Source organism: Ochotona princeps, chromosome 1 (assembly GCF_030435755.1).
Source record: "Ochotona princeps isolate mOchPri1 chromosome 1, mOchPri1.hap1, whole genome shotgun sequence".
Lineage (NCBI taxonomy): Eukaryota > Metazoa > Chordata > Mammalia > Lagomorpha > Ochotonidae > Ochotona > Ochotona princeps.
The window spans coordinates 108,034,099-108,055,059 of NC_080832.1; the positions used below are offsets into that span (position 1 = coordinate 108,034,099).

The 20,961-nt window shown below is 47.9% G+C and overlaps 1 protein-coding gene across 1 annotated transcript in view; it reads right to left on the reverse strand.

Moving 5' to 3' along the window:
- DAAM2 (dishevelled associated activator of morphogenesis 2) overlaps window positions 1-20,724 on the reverse strand; it is a 112,589-nt gene extending 91,865 nt beyond the window's left edge. Inside the window, exon 1 of the mRNA XM_058663563.1 lies at window positions 20,680-20,724. The gene's annotated coding sequence lies outside the window, so the exon portion shown is untranslated. The remainder of the gene's footprint in view (window positions 1-20,679) is intronic.
- Window positions 20,725-20,961: the final 237 nt, after the last annotated feature.

The following is a 20,961-nucleotide window of genomic DNA, read 5'->3' on the forward strand; positions in this document are numbered from 1 at the left end:
GAGATGTTTCCCACACACAGAAGAGCAGCTGGGCTTATTGCCCACCATTAGCTTTTGGGCAAGCCCTCCCTCCCTCCCTTCCCCCAAAACACATAGAGGGATCTTCCTACAGTCAGAATTTCACACTAACGGAGGGGAGCTGGGAGGTGAGAGGAATGGTGTGTACACATGGGTGCACACGCACACACACAAGCGTGCCTCTTTTTGTCCCACCCCTCTACAAGGGAAGTGACATGAGATTACTGCCCTCGGATGAACTGGGAAGGCAAGTTCCCCAGTTGTGGTCTGTGAGGAGGCGGGAAGCGAGGGCCAATCCACTTCCATCTGGCTCTCCAAGTTCCTACTTATTTTCCTGGCCGGTTCCCCAATCTCATTTCCCCATGTGAGGAATCTTGCTCCCTTGGTGACACACACTTTCCCCAAGAATGTTTGGCTTTTCCACGAGGAATTTTTTGCATTTGGAAGATTCTTGGAAATGGGACAAAGATTAATGAACTGCCAGCTCCAGTTCTGTCCCTGGCTTGGATGTCTTCTGGAAATCACAGAAGGAAGGTGAGGAGGGAAGCGGGAAATGACCAGGAGGATGTGTTTGGGGCAGGGCGGAGGGTGACGAGATAGAGATGATGTTCAAGCTCCAGACCCTCCAGAAGCTACTGGCTGGGTGACCCCACTGCAGGAGGCCAGCCGGGGTGGACCTGCTGAGGCTAGCCACTGACAACAAAGCAGCAGGAGGGCTTGATTGCACTGTTCATTGCACAGAAATGGTGGGGCCTTCTGGGGGTGTCCACAGAGCACATGGGGGTGACGTTGGCCATGTGGTCCTGGGAATGTCCTCCGACTACCTCTGGGAAACTTGGTAGAGCACCTCACTTCTCAGGAATGGGATGGTAGCCCAGGGACAATGTTTAGCAAGAAAGAGATGGGCTGGAATGTACAAGTGTCTGCCACATGCGGAGCCCTCCACAGCTGGAGGTGACACTGCCCTCCCTCGGTGTCGTGGGCCTGACAATCTCCAGGGAGGAGACGGTACCCACAGTTCCTTACTTGGTGTGTTTTCCAGGTCTCTGTCTGCACAGGCAGATCCTGGCCCTGAATCCTGACTCCTGTCCTCCCAATCCCACACCACATTCCGTGTGCATCCCAGCTGCTCAGAGCTGAGATATAGCTATGCAGGCTCCAGAAGGAAATCGCAAGGTGTCTACAGGCATTCTAGGTACTTCGGGCTCATCCACTGAGAACAGCTGGCAAGTGATCTGGCTGCTAAACAAATATCGGGTAAGCCACTACACACCCTATTGTCCTTGGATGCTGGGGCTCTTAAGCCAAGACCCTGGGCCACCTCTGCAGGGCCCTGCATGCAGTTCCTTAACCTGAGGGGTGTGGCATGGCCCCAGGGTGCCCTCAGTCTCCCAAGGAAGACCCAGCACAGATGCCAAAGGGACTTCAGAGAGCAGAAACACCAGGAGAGAAGAGCATGCTGGCTGCCCTAGAATCTCACAATCCAGGTTACAAAGCCTGCATTCTACAGAGAACTCTAGATAGGCTATGCAAAGAGGATGGTACTGGGTACCACTGCCCCAGAGTCCCCTGGTGCACCACTGGCTGGCTGCAGCCTGGACAGGCACTCCTTGACAGAGTAAATTTATGTAACCCCTGGTGGTAGCGGCGCTGTGCAGGGTGGCTCTGGTTACAGCCGGCTGGCAAGGAAGGCAGTGCCTCAGTGGTGGAGCCAGGAGGAAACAAAACAAACCCACATGAGGTTTTCATTTGTCACAGCCACGTGAAATCGTCCCGTAGACCCAGCTATAAATATTCAGCTGCCATGGCCAGAGGCGGAAAAATCACACAGGCTGGCTCACATGGGCACACATGGCCAAGTCACATGGGTGCACACACACACACACACACACACACACACACACACGTTCACAGATATATGCAGCCAAGTCATGCACACATACATGCTCAGACATGCACACAGCAAAGTCATATGTACATAGCTACCCATGCTCACACATACAGGTACATGTGCATATACATAGAAGATTCATACATGTATAGTCACATGCCAATATACACATGCACAATTCTGAAATAAATATATTCACATGCTCATGTGCACATACATTCATACAAGCCAGTTCACACATTTACTCACAATACACATGCACAAATATATTCACATGTGCACGCATGTACATATACTCACAGGATGCACACATACGCTCACATGTACACATTCATGTGTACAGCCTATACATGTGTGTATGTTCACACATGCATATATATACACATGCACAGACCTGCTCATAAGCTCCCACTGCACATTTACCTATATACAAGGCACTCACCTATGCAGCGGCACAGTCACTCACACAGTAAGTCCTCGCTAACAGCTCCTGGGCTTCAGAACACGGAGTAATGTTTCTAAGCATGTCTGCCTTGAGAGAGAACAGGTGCAGCTTCCCTGTACTGTGTGTGTACCTAGCACTGAGGCATCCTCAAACCTACTGCACAGGCCCTGCAAGGAGCTGCCCCAGCCACTCCCAGGGCGGAAGGCAGAACTCGCCCTTTCCTGCACTCCACCCTAAGACACAGGCCATGCAGAAGGCCACCAGCAACCTCAAGAAGGAACAGGACAAAGGCAAGATCCTAGAGGGCAAGGCAGAGCAGCCTGCTCCAGGGAAGCCATCAAGAGCGGGTCTCCAGATGTGTACACACAGCATTTGCCGTAGCCATACTCTCAGGGGAACCAGGAAGGGAAAGAGTGAAAACAGGAGCAGGCGCAAGAAGCAGCTGGGCAGGAATGTTCTTCCAGATGAAGTCCTGCTACAGCCACATCCCGTGGGGTGCTCCCCGCACTGGCCCACACTGCCATGTTCACTCCTGGGGCAAGGGCAGGGGGGCAGCCTCTGCTGGTCAGACATGGGCTGCAGGGTGCGTGGGAGAGGTGGAACAGGGCAAACTGGGCATGCCTACCAGGCAGCTCTGGTCAAGAACTCCCCAGACCTAGGGTGATCCACGCAGGTGTGAGCCATCAACGGGTACTTGCGGCAGTGCAAACCCTAGTAGGCACCTATGACTTGCTCTGCTCAGGGTCTGGGAGCCCCAGTGGTTGCTGGCTTAGAATTTGTCTTGTACATTGCTAACAAGAGCTTAGTTTGGTTTTGCTTTGTTGCTCTTTCATTTGTCCTGATATATCTTCAAAAATCAACCCCAGAAGCCAAGGTTTTATCACTCCCATTGCCTACCTAATACCTGTTGGCTCCTTTCCCCATATTAATAGACCCCTGGCTTTGGTCTAAGGCAGTGGCATAGCCAGTTCAAACGTGTTCCACTGCCTCCTAGGCTCTGGTGGAGCTTGGGATTTCCTTTTAACACAGTTGGGGCCAGTTTCTGGCTGGGGCCATCAGAGGAGCTTGCTAGAGAGTGCAGACTTAGCTGGCATGTATCTGCTACGCTTCCTTATTTTCTTCCTGTTGATAATGCGAGTGTGAAGACAGACACCACAGCCAATCATGGTCACAAAGCCATATGCACAAAAATGAAAGTCTCATGCTAAACAAGGCTGAAGCAAAGAGATAAAGGAGTCCAGGTCCCAGGCAGCCCTGTGGAAGCACTCTGTTGACTCCAGTCAGTGTTTGCCTGCCATGTCTCAGTAAAGACCTCTGAGTGAGCAGCTCTGCTTGGAGTTCTGTAAAGTGCTACCAACCTCCCAACACTAGTCCTGTGGAGCATCTTGTGAGCAAGGTCCTTTCGATAAAGCACATTGTGAGAATGCTAGTCAGGACGATGGGGACGCAGCATTTCACAGAACACTGTGGCTCTGTAGGAATGAAAGGGTGACAGTTGAAAGTCATCCACTGGGAGCAAGTCTTCTCTGCAAGCCACTGCTTGCTGTCATAGCTAAACAAGCCCTAAACCAGTCAGCACCTACTTTGGTCTACTCCTCCTGGAATCTCCCAGTACCTCCTGTATCTGTCCTCTCTGGGTAATAAGCCCTTTCCAGCAATCCTCACCAGCTAGGTCCTTTGTGGGTCACCAACTTTTTCTGCCTGGAGTTTGCCTAAGTAGATTATAATGCACATGCTTAGAGAAATCATTCTCCCATCATCTGCCCAGACAAGCACTGTCTTTCACATTAAAATGAATTTTAAGACCTATAAATCAGCGAGAATCGGGGTGAAAGCCACCCACAACAAGGTTGAGGGTCACACGCTGAGCAAGGGACAGAAGCTGTCTGAGGACTCAAGGCAGCATGTCACTGCCCTGGGCTCAAACCAGAACCCATGTGGGAAGAGCTGTGACCGAGTCAAAGGTTTGTAACAGCTGAATCCACTGTAATGCCATGGGACTACGAGGGACGAGGCCTCATCTATCAAGGGCAATACCAGAAGTTGCTCCCCATCCAAGCACAGGATGTGTGCAGCAGGACCAGAGCCCTGTCAGTGGGCAGGCAGGGATGCACAGGGACCAGGCAGTCACAGTGGAATCAGGGGTGGCGATGACGTTTCCATTCCGGACAATGAGCACTACTTGAGACTGCCAGTTCCCCAACCCTTCCAAAAGCACGATGGGAGGATGATGGCGGCTCCTTTCTAGCACATCTAAGAAATCCCAGTCACTCCCCAGGAAGAGATGGGAGAAAGAAAGCTCCAGAAATCCATTCTGTGGGAATGTGCCCGAGTGTGGCTGTGACCCCATTTTGCCTGGCCACTGATGTATCAAAATAGGATCCCAACAAACCCACAAGTTAGAAAAAAATAGGTCACCATGTTTGGTTCAAAACCAGCAGTTGCCATGTGCGTGTGTGGAGCCTCCAGGGGCAGAAGTCTGGGGCCTGGCCCACCGGGAGCCATGGCTACCCCTAAGTCTCCCAAGAGGACTTGGAGCAGTGGGGAGCAGCCTCGCACTCCACCCCACAGCACGTCTGGCTTGCCAGAGGCTAGGAAAAGCGGGTTAGAAGTTCAGGACTGCATCTTAAAAATAACTTTTCACCAAAAATGTCTGAAGTGTCTAAGACGTACTGAGAAGAATAAGCATTTACACACTCACCACTCAGGGTGAGAAATACAATTTTTACTAGAAAATAAAAATCAGCAGAATCCCCTTGAGTCTCCCCCAACCCAAGTTCTCCCTGTTGCCGTCCATAGAAGGCAGGAAGACACCTCCTTGGTGCCTCTCGGCACCTCATGACTGTTCACAAGCATGATTTACACTGTAAATACTCATGCAAATACATGAAGATGAGAGTGCGCTGTGCTGCGGGATTTTCAACAGCAAGAGCACCCTTTTGGTGCTGCTTTTTCCTCCTGTGACAGACTATACCTCCTGGCCCCTGTCGTCCTAATGCCTGCACCCACCACAGCCCCGGATCCCAGCCTATCTCACTGTGTGTGTGCAGCCAATGACTACTCAAACTTCCAGTCGATGATGGATATTTGTCTTGTTGTTTAGGTCTTGACCTTTGCTACCACGGATCTTCTTGAACCCAGCTCCTTTGCACATGTGTTCATCCTTTCCTTACAATCCTTTCTACACGAGGTGGCGGGTGAAACTACTGAGTCCCAAGCCTCCCAAGCATTCATGTCATTTTAGTTCCACCCTCAAGAACACTATGTCCAATGGGATGAATGTGAATTCTTCCCCCAAGTTGATGAGTTTGGCATCACTCTCCTTGTGATGGTCCTTTTCTGTTTCCACAACACCAAGCTAGGCTGAGCATCTTCTCACTTGTTATTCTATAGAAACGTTTTAATGTTAAGTGCTCCATTTGCATGTTCAGAGAAATCCAAAGCCTTGCCCTTTCCATTCATAAAAGTTTAGAAAACCTGTAGCAAAGAAATGCCATCAATAGAGGCAAAGGAAAGACCCCATTTTGCATACTGGCTTTAAAGCAGTGATTTCTTTAAGTAAGCAATAATATTAGAAATAAAACCCTCAGAGCAGAAATTCCAGCAAACTCCATGCAATGCGAGGCATGCGTGTGGAGGCCTCACTGGCATTGTCAGACTTTTTTTCCCATGCCCTTCACCCGTGAGACACACAACAGCATGGACATCATAGAGGAATGGGTAGGAACGAGGGTGGGAGCACATTACAAAATTCATGGAGTAATAGAATGAAAAGTCCCTGTTGGTGAAGAACATGCTTAAAATGTATGCATAGTTTTTTTTAAGATTTATTGTTATTGTAAAGTCAAATATACAGAGAGGAGGAGAGACAGAGAGGAAGACCTTCTGTGTTCTGATTCACTCTCTAAGCGGCCACAACAGCCGGAGCTGCACCTATCCAAAGCCAGGAGCCTGAAGCCCCTTCCAGGTATCCCACATGGATGCAGGTTCCCAAGACTTTGGGCTGTCCTCCACTGCCTTCCCATACCACAGGCAGGGAGCTGGATGGGAAGTGGGGCCACCAGAACTAGAACTGGTATCCATATGAGATTCTGGTATGTACAAGGCAAGGACTTTAGCCACTAGTCTACTGCACCAGGCCCACATAGTTGTTTTTCCTAATATGCATTTTCTAAGAGTTATTTGAAAGTCCCACATACGCACAAGTGCAAGTTGGTTTTACACCAAAAAACATAATTTAATTCTGCTTTCCACTGAAGTGCCCTTGTAGCTACCACAACAGACAGAACTAGTCCTCTAATCACAGAAACCCAAGGAGTCTTACATTCCCATCTTCAACAAAACCTGGACACACCCCCTCCAAGGTTTGAGCATCTCCCTATCTAGTGTTTATCACATGGACTGGTCTCTTCTCTTCCAGATCCTTCCCCCAGGCTACCAGCAAACATGAGCAGGACTCATCAGGCCCACCATGGCCCTGGCACAGAGACAGCAGCACAAGGTGTGAATGAATATGGCAACACATAGAGGCAGGGCCCGTGGGTTACACAGTTTCAAAGCCCCAGTGGGCTCTTGATTCACACACTTGCAAGGTGGGAGTTTCTTGCACACTGTTTCTGTGAGCTTCAGGAATAGAGTGAGAAGGTGGGCACCTGGCACAGCACACAAGTCCCCACTTGGAATGGCTGCATCCCAAATGGGAGTACCAGCTCCTTGACTTCTCCAGCTTCTTGCTAATGTGTACTCTAAAAGACAACAGGTACTTGCTCAAGTAGCTGGGTCTCTGAACCCACTTTGGAGACCACCTACTCTGGCTTTGACAGATGCAGCCCTGGTCAGGAGTGGGGGTAAGAGTGAGCCAGCAGGTATAAAATCTTTATCTCTGTTTGTCTGTCCTTTCAGATGAAAGGAAGCAATAAAAATTTGAAAAAGAATGCAGTGATGCTGGACATTAACAAACCTCTATCGCTTAGGGAGGCTTCTTTTTCATGAACCCTCCCCCAACTTCTCCCATCCCCAATCTTTCCTCCTCTAATTCTGTACTACATTCACGTCATTTTGATTGGGAAAAAAAAAAAACCTCAATGACTGGCAAATAATAATAATACAAATTTATGAAAGACACTATATTCCAGGCACAGCTCTACATACTTTATGCACTTGATCCTCATTGGGATATTATCACCATCTGACAGAGGAGGATGTAGAGGACTGGTTTCCAAAGGCTACAGGTTACATGTCTGAAATGGTGGCACTGGGAACCAGATTCCAGCAGTTTGATCCCTAGGCTCCACAAGAGCAGCTCGTCTGCTGTGCCCAAGCTGCTGCTGGCCGCACAATGCCCTCAAACACTTCATGGTGTCACTCTAGTACAGACGCAGCCTGGGATCAGCAACAGATTAACCATCCTCTGTATGTTTCATCAAACCCTTAAGGCCCTAAACAAGCAGACTTCCCAGCCATTTGGGTTGACCACACACACATACACTGTGGCCTCGTGCTAACAGGGCCCTGAATACAGAGGTGAGTTTTGCTCCCTGGCATCTCCCCGCCCCCCAGGGTCTGGCTTGGTACATGGTGTCTTAGACCCAACAACCACGCCTGTCAGCAATCAAGAATTTCATGACACTTTGCAGCATGCGGAGCACTGGTCATCTGTCCTCCACCATTCAGACTCAACTCTGGCCCACACGACAGGCATTCCTGTCATCTCCATTTCACACATGGCTAAGACAGGGCTCGCACACACTCACAGTCACTCATCTGAGGTGGAGTAGCTAATGAGTGCAAAGCTGGAATTCACCCCTGGATCCAGACACCCAACCCCATGATACAGCAACTTTCGCTACAAATGAAGTTCATCTCTTCTTTATGCACTTGCATACATATAGACACACCTGGCTTCCCTTCTGGATCAGTGGACAAGGGTAAATATCAAAAGCAGAAGAGGCACCTGAGCTCTTGCTTGCATGACTTATGAATGAAGGAACTGTGTGTGAACATAGGTATGAATGACATGCACCATCAATAGGGATGACCCAAGTGCTGACTCTGGGTCTACCATCAGGCTTGGTGTGTAACAGTAGCAAGGTGATTGTGCTAGTTTTGAGGTGACTCTCAGGGGTAACTGGAAGCATCCCTGCTAGGGGGGCCATTCAGAGCAGGAAACGTCATGGAGAGTAGCAGTAAGAGGTCAGGCCCTGATTTCCACATGGGTAGAAGAGATCAAGGCCAAGGCACCGGAGCAAACTCCGGAGAGACCACGAAGGGGTTAAAAACCACCTGTACAGTCCCATAGATAAGGACAGCAAGGATCATTTCAGACTTCCAAAGGGTGAGTGTGTGTCCCAGCTGGCCCAGGAGAAGTTTCCATTTGTTCCTCTTTCCAGTCTGCCCACCCACTTGGTGCCCCTCTCGCACTTGAAAGAGTCTTGGTAGACAGTAAGTTACACAGTTGCCCTTGCCTTCTGGGAAATGCATGACTTTCTCCAACAGCCCCTTTTTTGGCTTCTCAAGGTCATCGAGTTACATCCTTTGTACTGGGCTTCTCACACAGGTCCAAGGGCAAACATCCCATCCAGAGCTTTGTGCTTTTGTCCAGGGACAGCACGAGGGCCAAGCATGTTGCTAAGGGTTTGCATCGTGCCTGAGCTGTAGAGGTGGAGAACCTCGTCTCATATCCCGACTCTCAGACTCATCCTATATCATCTTGAGTCACTAGCATCCCCTCTTCCACCCCAGTCTCCTCACTGGTGAAAGAAGGTGGTGATGCCTAGCTCAAGAGCTAGCTGAGAGGATAAGAAGCAGTATAAGACGTCTAGCATGGTCTGGGCCCTGCCTACCCCTAAAGTACATTCTAGAACAAGTGCACTCTGGGTTGAAGGGGTATGGAGGATGGGAACATCTAGAACCCCAGGCTATCCCCAGGCCTTGAGTCTCTGCACTATCAAGTTAGAACTACCTCTTGGTCTTGAAAAGAAAGGGATGGGGGAAGAAAGGAAAGGGAAAGGAATAAAAACGTGATGTAATTCCTCTCTAAAGTGGTTTGGCAATATCTAAAGCTGCAGGAATATACCAATAGAAATATATCCACACATCCATGAAGCAAATGCAGAAACATTCGCAGCAAGGGACCTGATGACATCCACACACATGCTCATTGGCAGAAGCATGAATCCATACAGTGTGGCAGCCATGCAATGAGCTACTACACAACACTGAGAGGGAATGAGCGACACAGCATTACACAGACCAGAAAAAGCCAGACCCAAGCCAGGACCCACTGCATGACTCTACATGAATTCTAGAATAGGCAGAATTCATCTATGGGGTCCAACACCAGAAACCTGAAGGGTATTTAGCCAGCAGGGGGAGCCCACGGGGATATCTCAAGGAGGTGCTGGTATGGAGGAGGGGATGTACCCACAGCACTGTTTCTTGAGACTGGTGCTGCTTACACACATGTGTGTTCAGTCTGAGAAAAATCCATTCTGCCAAGTACTTACAAACTGTGTAGCTTTCTGAATTATGTCAACCTTCAATGAAAAGATTAAATTTTAAAGTAGAACACGTAACTCTTGCTTGGCAGGGAGTTGAGCAAACTAAATAGGCACAGACATATAGTCAAAAGCTGTGGGATCATTTACTAACTGTTGATTGAGGAGACCCAGTTCTACACCAGAGACTATACACTATTCCTCAGGATGCTAACAAAACAGAACAACTGAGATGTGCTACCTGTTCTCCATTACCATCTGTCATCTTATAGTCATATCGTCACCTCCATCTCCATCCCATCTCCGTCTCATTACCTTCACCAACATAAGTACTTTTCTTTTTCTAAACGAACAAATAATGTGTTAACTACATCAACCTTATCTTCATAACAACCCATCCTATAGGTAAAGAAACGTAGGAACATAGAGAAAAAGCATGGAAGATTAAGCAGCCAACAAGAAGTGATCCTTGGCCGTCTGAACCCAGAGTATGGGCTCTGAGAAACAGCCTTATACTACATCTGCCAGTTGAGAAATCGGAGCTGCTTGTCAGCTCTGTTCACCCCAGTTTCCATGGACTTGGAAGCCATTCCCTCTGGTCAGGACAGTGGTGCTGGTAACTTCTCCCTTGTGTGTCTTGGAACGGCACAGTGGTGGCTAACTAAGCCTCTGGGCGGCTGCCAACGTAGTGCTGCACAGAAAGGAGCAGATAGGAGAGAACTTCTCAACATTTGTAGAAAAATGGAATTAAAAGGTTTACTTTGGCTCAAAATTCCGAAATGCATACATACTGTGCTTTTTTATAATTACATACTTTCCAGGAACTGTTCGAAGATTCCTCATATGCATGGATTTCCAATTTTGCACCAAATTAAACTTACCTTAGGCAAGGATGTGACAGAGCAGGTTAACCTGCTGGTTGAGATGCTCACATCCCATGTTGGCATGCTGGTTTGAGACCTGGATGTCCTGTTTTCTATCCTGTTTCCTGCTAATGTCTCCTGAGAGGCAGTGAGTGAGGGCCCAGTATTTAAGTTCCTGCCGTCCAAGTGGGAGACCTGAATGGAGCTCCTCACTCTTGTCTTTGACCTGGCTCAGTCCTGGCTATTGCGGGCATTTAGGGGTTGAGCCAGGAAACAGTGACTAGAAGATCTTGCCCTCTCACTCTGCAACCCTCCCTCCAAAATAAACAAATCTCTCAAATAATTACACATCTTAAATTCCATTTTCCAAGAACATTTTCACGTCCCCTTGTTTATTGGTGCAGATTGAAAAAGAAGGGTTAAAATGGCCCTTCTATCCAAAGTCCACAGGAACTCTTAATTGGTTTCAAATTAACTTCAAAGCCACCTCTAACACAGTGGTAATATCACTCAACCTTCCCTCTGATCTGGAATCCTTTGCTTCCCTCCCTGCTCTGGTCAAGGGGACTTGAAGCTGGGGTATGCTGGAAGAAACAAAGACAGGACTGGTGACACTGACCCAAGCCAGTGCGCTTGTGTCTGGCTGATCCAGCGTACATCATGCAGGGAAACTTGGCTCTTGAGTTTGGGCTGAGTGATCAGTGCAAGGAAGAATGTTCCAAGTAGAGGGTTGATGGCCTGTACATGAACAACAGCACAAAGAACAAACGCTCACACAGAGGAGTCATGTGTAGCAGAGACCTACGCAGGTGCCTATCCAGTCAGCTTGGAGGTGGGCAAGGGACAGCTCCCAGTGGACTGGCAGGGTCCTCCAAGACCACCTTGCTTCTACTGCAGAAGCAGCAGCAAAGGGAAAAGGAATTCTCCAAGATCAACTAGTCCTGACTCCCGATATGACAGAGTCACTGCTCATGCTTCCTCCTCAACACCTTCCTCAGATTAGCACAGGTCAGGGTACACAGAAATTCGCAAAGATACTCGGTTGACCCAGGCGTGGCACACTATATTAGAGAAACCAGTTAAAAATATCTTGGAAAGCACACGAAGGAAAATACGGGGGCGGGGTGCGGGAAATGGGAATATACTTCTGCAGACTCTTAGAAACTACCAACAAGTAACTGAAAAATAATGCACTGTTCCCAAACAATTTCATTGAAATTGAATTTCATTGAAATTCAATGAAACTCATGTAGCTGTCACAGGCATTGTGCCAGGATCTAATGCACATCTTCGTGCTTAACTGTTAGCAAAGCATAGAAAGCCACTGCCTGCAATGCCAACATCCCACAAAGACATTGGTTTGAGTCCCAGGCACTCCACTTCTAATCCAGCTTCCTGCTAATGGCCTTGAAAAAAAAAAGGCAAATTGGCTCAAGAGCTTGAGCCTGCACTTACGTGGGAGGCCAGGAAGAAGCTCCTGCCTCCTGCCCTTGAGCTGGCCCAGCTCCAGCTATTGTGGTCATCTGGGGAGTGAAGTAGTGGATGAAAAGTCTGCCTCTCCATCTCTTTGTGATGTTGACTTTCAAATAAAATTTTAAAAAGAAAGGTGTGGATATGGTCATTTTTCTACTTCTCATTATGAATCTTGGCATAATACTTGTTCAAACAAGGAATAATCATTTCATGACAGAAATATAAAAAATTTTAATATATGCATAGCACCTTGAGTATAAGACTGAATAGCATAAATATTATAAAATATTATTAAAATACTATTCATCCCCCTATTCGCTCCCTCTTAAGAGGCAGCTCCTGGTCAAAACATAAAATCTGATTCAAGCGGAAGAATTTTCTCTGCCATCCCTTTAACAACCAGGAAAGAACTTTATCTCAACATTATTCCACACACAATGCATATCTGCCATTAAAATAAACCTGCTATTTAGATCTATAAAAATTAAACAACACATTCTGCTGTCAAAGAACAAAACTGAGAATTTTGGTTTTTGTTACCTGTGATCATGTCTGCCTCTACTGCTAGGAAAGAAAGCAGACCATACCAAACCATCTTCCCAGTACCTTGGCACATAGACATAGACCTAGAGAAGCTAAGTCCTAACTTTTCACCACATCTGTTGACAAGAAGTCACAGCTATTTTTAAGCTTCTTCCATCTTTTCTTCTTCCTGGTTGCCACCTAGAAGTGTTTCAGAGGCTAAGAGCCACCAAAACCTGGAGGGATTAACACACAAGGCATCTGCCCAGATTCTAAAAGGGACATCTCCTGTCCTTCTGCCTGGCTATGGAGATTTGCTCTTATGCTCCCATTGATAGCTGGGCAGGTCCTTACTACTCAAGGGTTAACACGAATATTTTTGCATTGGATCAAGTGTTGACATTGCTTGGCTACCAGGTGTTGATGTCACAATGCAATTTGACTTATGAGCTCTAAACACATACAGAACATGAAGGAAACTTCATCCTTCCTTGGCTGCAATGCAGCATATTAAATTATGGCAGAGCTAGGTGCAGGTTCATGAGGTTGAAGAGCAAGGAGTGATTGGAGAGAATCCTGAAAATGCAGCTGGACAAGCAAAGTGGACACCTGAAAAAGACTTGAAGCATGAGGACCCCAGAAAGATGAGGGCAGTGGGAAGCTCTTCCACATAGAAAGAACAGTGAACAAGATAACTGAAGTCAGATGTCCTTGTCATGAGAGATTCAGGGCAGGGTCACCTAAGCTCAGCCTTGTGGAATGATGGGAACCGCTGTTCCACAAGGCAGGCACCCTTTCAGGAATACCTCATTCACACAGCCTAGGGCCTGACGTGAGTGGTCTTGAGACAACATCCTGTATCCTACAAGCTGATCTTTCTTTATCACACTAGCTTATGGGTTGCTTACCTCACCTCTTGCCCTGTCTCTTGATACTGGATTTACACTTGACTGTAATTTCTCCTTCGCTTGGTTAATAACCAGTAATTATAGCAGCCATCAAAGATAGCAATAGCTAGTATTTATGCTGGGTTTACTTCCAGCCAGGGGCTGACAACTTCCAAAACCATCCTATGAGGGAGATATTATTGTATCATCCCCACTCTTCAGATGAGAGAACTGAGAATCACGTAACTAACAAGGTCTTACAATAGGTAACCGGAAGAATCAGAAATCACACAAAGGTTTGTCTGATTCTAGATTTATCCTAACAATTGTACTATCAGGACCGCCTCCAAGCTCTATTCATGTCAAGAGGCAGAAAACGTGTTCCACTGGGGTCAGATGTAAGCATGTGTTAATGTATTTGAGAGAGAGTAACAGAAAGAGATCTATCTAGTAGCTTATTCCTCCAATGGCTGCACAGCTAGAACCAGACCAAGCCAAAGCTAGGAGCCAGGAACTCCACAGGAGGAACAGGGACTCTACTACTGAAACCAGCCCTGATGCTTTTCAGGGCTTGTACTAGCAAAAGACTAGATTGGAGAGTGGAGCCAGGCTCTCCTATATGGGGCTATAGGTATATTAACCAGCATCTTAATGGCTAACCAAATGCTCTCCTTCAGATAGTAAACATGCCCAACTTGTGGGTTGGTAGTCTATATTACTACCATACAGCTCCACCATTACAACCTGAAAGGGGCCATAGACAGCACATAAAACAGGGGGCATGGCTGTGGCCCTTCAAACTGTATTTATAAAATAGGATGACAAACTGAACTTGGCTACTGAAATTATTGTCACTTTATCTATAGTATTGTGTACATTATTCAGTCACCTAATGCTTATTGGGTGAGCCTGACAGTTCTAGGGCTACAGGGAGAACCATACAAGAATCCTGAACCTTGTGAAGTTTAAATCCTGCAGAGCCTTGACTGTCTGATCCACACATGGTGCCCTGGTGCTTTTCAATCTTATCTCAGACCAACTGAGGTCCCAGCTGAGGTCTCAGCTCACCTGGGGAGTTTGCAAATCTGTGGTCACCCGGGCCCCACCGCCAGGGACTGCTCTGTGATCTGTCTAGGGTGGGCTCATTGCCGATACTGACAAGCTCCTTGCCTGATTCTGATGTGAAGTTGAAGTGCTCCACTCAGATAGGTTTTGTTTGCTGTTTCTTCTGTTTACTTGTGTGTAAAATAGTTTTTTCAACCCCCTGAATCTGAGCTGTAAAAAATGGGATTAATACTAAACTCAGAGGATTCTTACGATGTATTTAACCATTTAAGATAGGTATTTAAACACTTTAGACGTATTGAATACTTAAAAGCCCCTACACCTTCCAAACAGTACAATATTATATAAACTTACGGCACTGCTGTCATTAAATAGTGCTATCATCACTAGGTTTTAAAGTTAGATTCTTCCTCAATGAGTGGTTTTTTGTTGTTGTTGTTTTGTTTTGCTTTGCTTTGTTTTAATAAGCAAGCTCACAAATAGCTCAGGTTCACAGGTGCCTAAGCTAGCTGCTGGTCTCCCTGTTATTCCAATAGGTGGTCATACAGACTAATCTGTATTAAAGGTCTTCATCTCAGGGCTGAGATTCCTGGTCTTTGAGCTCTGTTGTCAAACCTCCAGTAAGTGACTTAGCCCCTTAGACTTGCAGTCCGATGTCCGACTCAGACTTTCATGAGCTTAGAACCAGGGAGGGCAAAGGCATGACCACTGTGCTGGTATTTAGCAGGTAGTTAGCCCTTTCCCCTGAACAATTTCATTTCATCTTGAGACTATCCCTGGGAAGTGAACACAGTGATTATCCTCACTTAATAGGCAAAGACCATTCAAAAAGCTTGAACAGCTTGTGGCCAGAAGGTGCCAGGAGGCAAATACTAGTCTGCTGGATTTTAAAGCTCTTTCCAGAGAACATGGGACATCCTATAGATAATTTAGCTCCTCTACAGCCAGGATTTAAAGACACAAAATCCCCTAACTTCCATTTTTCCTAGGGTTTTGTTTTGTTAAAGAGGAGAACCCAGAAAGAAACGCACACAACCTACTAATGACCATAGCCTGATAAGGCACAGACAGCATTCACATAATATGCAGATTCCAAGCAAAATCACCTTCTTCCCTCCATAGCTTCTAGTCTGTGCAGTTTTAGAACTTCATAATGAAGCAAAAAACCCAAAAAAATGTGAGGAAAGAGTTGCAGAAATAGATGCTGCCAGGAGTGAGGAATTCAATGACCCCCCTACCCCCCAATCTGGGCCATCTCAAGAGAAGCTGGCCACTGACAGAGCCTGTTAAAAGCTTAAAAGTCATCCCAGGCCATGGTGAAAGAGAGCACAAAGCAAACAAAAGCAAATGTGATCTTCAAAGTCTTAAATGTCAACTTGAAGGCTAACTTAGCAGCTCAGGAATGGGCCAAGAGGACTGCAGCTGCTCCCCCAGCCTCAGGTTCGCCTTCTTCCCTTTGGAGCAGGTACAGGTCTAGATCATGTATCAACCAGGGTTCAGGGGCAGCCTCCCACCCCATCCACTGCACATATCAATGGCGGCTAAAGGATCAAGCCTCCATTCTTTACAACCCATCAGATTCCCCCTTAATCAGATCTGAGCTTCCCAGGCAGGCAGTACCCTGCCTAACCCATCTTGGACCTCAGGCTTGTCCTACCAGGCACAGTTCATTCTTTTTTCCTTTTCTGAATTGGAAAGGCAGATATACAATAAGAAGATACAGAGAGAAAGATCTTCCACCCGCTGATTTACTTCCCAAGTGGCGGCAACAGCTGGAGCTCAGCCAATCTGAAACCAGGAGTTTCCTCCAGGTCTCCCCAATGGATGCAGAGTCCCGAGGCTTTGGGCCATCCTCTACTGTTGTCCCATCTTACAAGCAGGGAGCCGCATGGGAAGTGGAACAGCTGGGATACGAACCAGCACCCAGATGGGATCCTGGCACATGCAAGGTAAGGATTTAACCAGCAGGCCACCATGCCGGGCCCACAGTTGGTTCTTAACCCTCCTTCCTGCCCAACCCCCTCTCTGTTCCCCTCCCCATCTCACATGTACTAACTTCCCAGTTTCCCTTCTACCCACCCCCATAACCCCCAGAGAGCTCAAACACAGAAAGCCAAGGTGCCTCAGTGCCTCCTAGAATCACCCCTAGGAGAACTGGCCAGGCGTACTTAAAGCTAATCCTTACCGGTCACCTTTCCCCAGAAGGAGGGTGGAAGTATACCCTGAGTCTTGGAACTCAGCCCATGACCTTCAATCATAAAAAATCACAGCCAGATTTGGATAGAAGTCCCTTCTAAATAACCCTGGCTGTTGATCTCTGAACAACTGAAGAAAAGCCCTTTATAAAAGGGTCAATACTATTACCCACGTTTGTAATTAGCCTTTTAAAAAGTTGTTACCTTTTAAATAACCCTGGACAACAAATACTATCATCTTACAGATGAGGTAGTTGAAGTTCAGAAGGAATAAGTCATGTATCCCAGGTTACTAATTCTCGAAGCATTGTTCACAAAGTTCATGGGAAATGCATATGATCCTTTTTTTTCTATCTAAGAAACACACAAGCAGGTAGATGGAGCTCCCACTCGCTAGTGCATACTCCCAAATGCCTGCAACAGCCAGAGCTGAACCAGGCCCAAGCTAGGAATCTAACACTCAATCCAGGGTGAAAGGGACCCAATTACTTGAGTTATCACCAGTGTCTCCCAGGTGTACATTAGCTTCAAATCCAGGTACTCAAATACGAGACACAAGAATCTTAACTGACACTTAACCTCCAAGCCAGTGTCCACCCTGCATATTATCTATCTTGCCAAAGCCAATAACCACCCTGCATATTATCTGTTTTGCCACAAACTACCTGAGGTGGTCCCAGTTCTTTCCCAGGGTACCCTGCCCTAAGGTCTACAATCTCTCTGCTGCCAGGATGCACCTGGCATCCAGGACTGCATGACAGAGGATCCCTAATTCTGATATTCTGACAGCTGATAACCCTTTAGGTTTCGACAGTCAAGGTCAGGGATATCCTCCAAGCCATTCCTTCCCACCGGGTGCAGTTGCCCTTTGCGGCTGCAGAAGAGCCTGAGAAGGTAGCCTTTTAAATCTGCTTGATCTCAGAGATGACACAAGAGCTGGCCAGAAGACCCAGCCCCAGATGAGCAGAAAGAAAGTTTCTAGGTCAGTCCAAGAGTCAGTGGCCTGGGGTGTCATCCCGGTTTTCAGGTTGAAGAAATCTCTCCCACAACAAGCTCAGAAGGCCTCTAAAGAAACCCCAGGCATCAATACCCAAGAACTCAGTTCTGTCAGCTCTCCCTAACATGTTATATGCTGGGGCAACGGTTCTTCTGGGAGTCCTGTGCCAATGGGGTCCCTCTGGTGTTGACCATCTATTTTTAAACAATGGGAAGGAGGGAGAGCATTTGAACCAATTATTGCCATTGGTGCCTGTAAAAATCAAACAAAAACACCCACATCATTTGTTATGCCTTCTTCACCACTCAGTCTTGTGTTTGCCTTCATTCTTTACCAGCAACCCAATGACTATTCATTAATGTAGACCATTCAGCCTATTTTGTGTCTACAAGTTGGAAGGCAAGAAGTTGGAAAAGGGGGTTGGGGAGGCACAGGTATACATAAGAAGCAGCAGGTGAGATAGTAGGAAAGCTGCTGCTCCCTGGGAAGTCCTGGCTACTACACTTTCCAGCCAGCTCCCTGCTTGTAACCTGGAAAAGCAGTGGAGGATGGCCTAAAGCTTTGGGAGCCTGCTCCTGCATGGAGACCCGCAAGAAGCTCCTGGCTTTGGACTAGCATAACCCTCACAGTTGTGACCATTTAGGGAGTGAACCAGTGGATAGAAGATCTAGTTCTCTCCCTTTATCTGTAACTTTGCCTTTTAAATAAATCTTAAAGTTAAAAAAAAAGTTTTAAAAAAGTGGTACTGCAGGCTCCTCTACAAATACCAAATGCAAAGGCAGTTACAGGCTCCAGAAGAGCCCTGCCTTCACACCCCAACCTTGCTGTGTCCCTGGTTCTCCAGGTCCTAGCTCCCTGGAAAATTTTTTCTCCTCCTTTTGTCCTGATGGGGGCACAAGTATGCCCTTCGCAGCCAAGCATCTGGAGGGAAAATTCTGGAAACTGCACTTGCAGTTGGAGCAAGAGTACGTCAGGGAGGGAAGTATAATGGCACAGTTGTGTTTTTAAAGGCAGAAATGGGGGTGGGATGCAGCTCCCAGCAGAGATGAAGAAATGACCCATTTATGCTTCCATGCCCGAGGCAATGACCATCACCACACAGTCATGAGTGCATAAACATGCGCCAGTGGGTGCGTCTCGCAGGGACCCAGCTACCCCTGTTTACAACGTGCCTGGGTTTACAACACTCGTAGGTTACCCAATTTCTGCCTTATTCCCTGTGCTTTAGCTACTGGCTCACTCTAGAAGTTATAAATGACTCTATTTCTGACATTGCCGCCCACTCCATCTTTTGTAGTGCTTCCCTGGGCGTCAATTTGTATCATTTCTAAAATGCTTCCTGAATTCCAACTTCCGGCATGTCTGTTTTTATATCCAGATTGCTTTCTCGTCCTTTCACACTCTCATTTTTCTAGGACATAAGGAAGAGTCCGGTAATCTTCCTCCCACCCAAACATCACAGGTTGGCTCCATTGCAAAACACAAAACCAGAAACCTGGCTAAAGCAAAGCTGAAAATTCAGGCTGTCCTGCAGTCACTCCTGTGAGTGGGTGCAATGCCATGCACCATGCAGCCCAGGCTGGTGGATCCACACGGTCCCACAGCCGCTCTCCTCTGCACCTTCCACACGGCTCTCCCCTTTGCCTTCTCCATCCTAAGAAAAGCCATCCGTTTCTCTGATGACTTTCCAGAAAAATTCAACAAACTGACCTGAAACTCAGAAAGGGGAACACACACAACCTGTGTGTGAGAGGGGAGAGGGGAACTTATTTTCATTCTCATCTGGGCTTCAAGGAAAGCCTACTGGGATGCTTCAAGAGATGTAATGTTGTCTCCTGCCCTCCCCAAAGCCCCCTGATTGCACCCGCAGAGTTGTAGCAGAGGGACCGAAGCAGAGAGAGAGGAGTTAAATCAAGCTCAGACCTCAGCAGTCTGTGTTCAATTTTGATAAAAATCTTCGCTCTCCCCCCACTGCCCCTCTTCCTCCACACCACCACTCAGACACGCCTCTGTTAGGAGCTCGCTTCTTGTTTGGGGCACCCCATGCAGCTCAGAGAGAACCCAGTGCCCAAACTCCCACCTGGCTCCAGGGCCACCATCCTCCTCCCTCCCTCCTCATGATTACCTGTTCCCAGTCCAAGTCCTTCATTCACCCATTAAGTCCTAGGCCCACTGCCTGGTGAGATTAAGGGCCCCAGTCTAAGGTTAGGACGTTTGAGAGCCCCACTGGGGGCACCCCTTTCCGAGGATGCTCTTTGCCGAGACCCAGGTCCCACTGTGGCCGAGAGCAAGAACTTCACTGCTGCCGCTTGCTACTGCCCTGCCCGCTGGCCTGGGGCCAGGCCTGTAAGTGGGTGCTGGGGGGCTCTTGCCTGCTGCCGTCCATACACACCCCTCAAAGGAAAGCATGAGCGTCCTGGGGTAAAGCAACCTCCAAAAAAGAAGTTGTCAGTTTGGAGGTTCCGGGCTATTTGTCCACTTGTGACAACAAGGAGTCAGATTTCAAAGCCACAGAAAAACATTTTTTAGAAGTTTTCCAAAGACATTTCCTGTGGCCAGATGTGCCAGGACTGACAGACACACGCAGGCCCACGCAGTCGTCGCCCCACACCCTCACCCTACACACACACCCCAACCCGTGGACACAGGAAGGCCCTGGAGCCCACTCCGACATCTAGGCTCTTGCAAACACTTGGGGCACACAACACAGTCTGCTCCCAGCGCCGCCGTTGTCCCTCCCAATCTCATCTAGCATCCCGAAGAAAGTAGAAGAAAGACTGCCCGCAGTGCCCCCGCCACGTGCCCCAGTTCTGTGCGCCCCACTCACCCTAAGGGGCCCCCGGGTGCGCTTGCTTCGCACAGCCCCCAGATGTCCCGGTCCCTGTGGGCACCGTTGCTGCTTCTTGCTCGCGCTCCGCTGGCCGCTTCTGTCTTTGCAAGAAGTCAGAGCTCGGCCGATCCCCTCCTGGGCCGGCCTAGCGCCGCAGCCCGCCCCGCTCTGACGTCAGGCGCCCTGGAGCGGGATATTTATGGCAAGGAAACTCTGAATTTTCCCTAGGTAGAGTTCTGGTTGCAGTTCCGAGGGATTTGTAATTTTCACACTTGCACA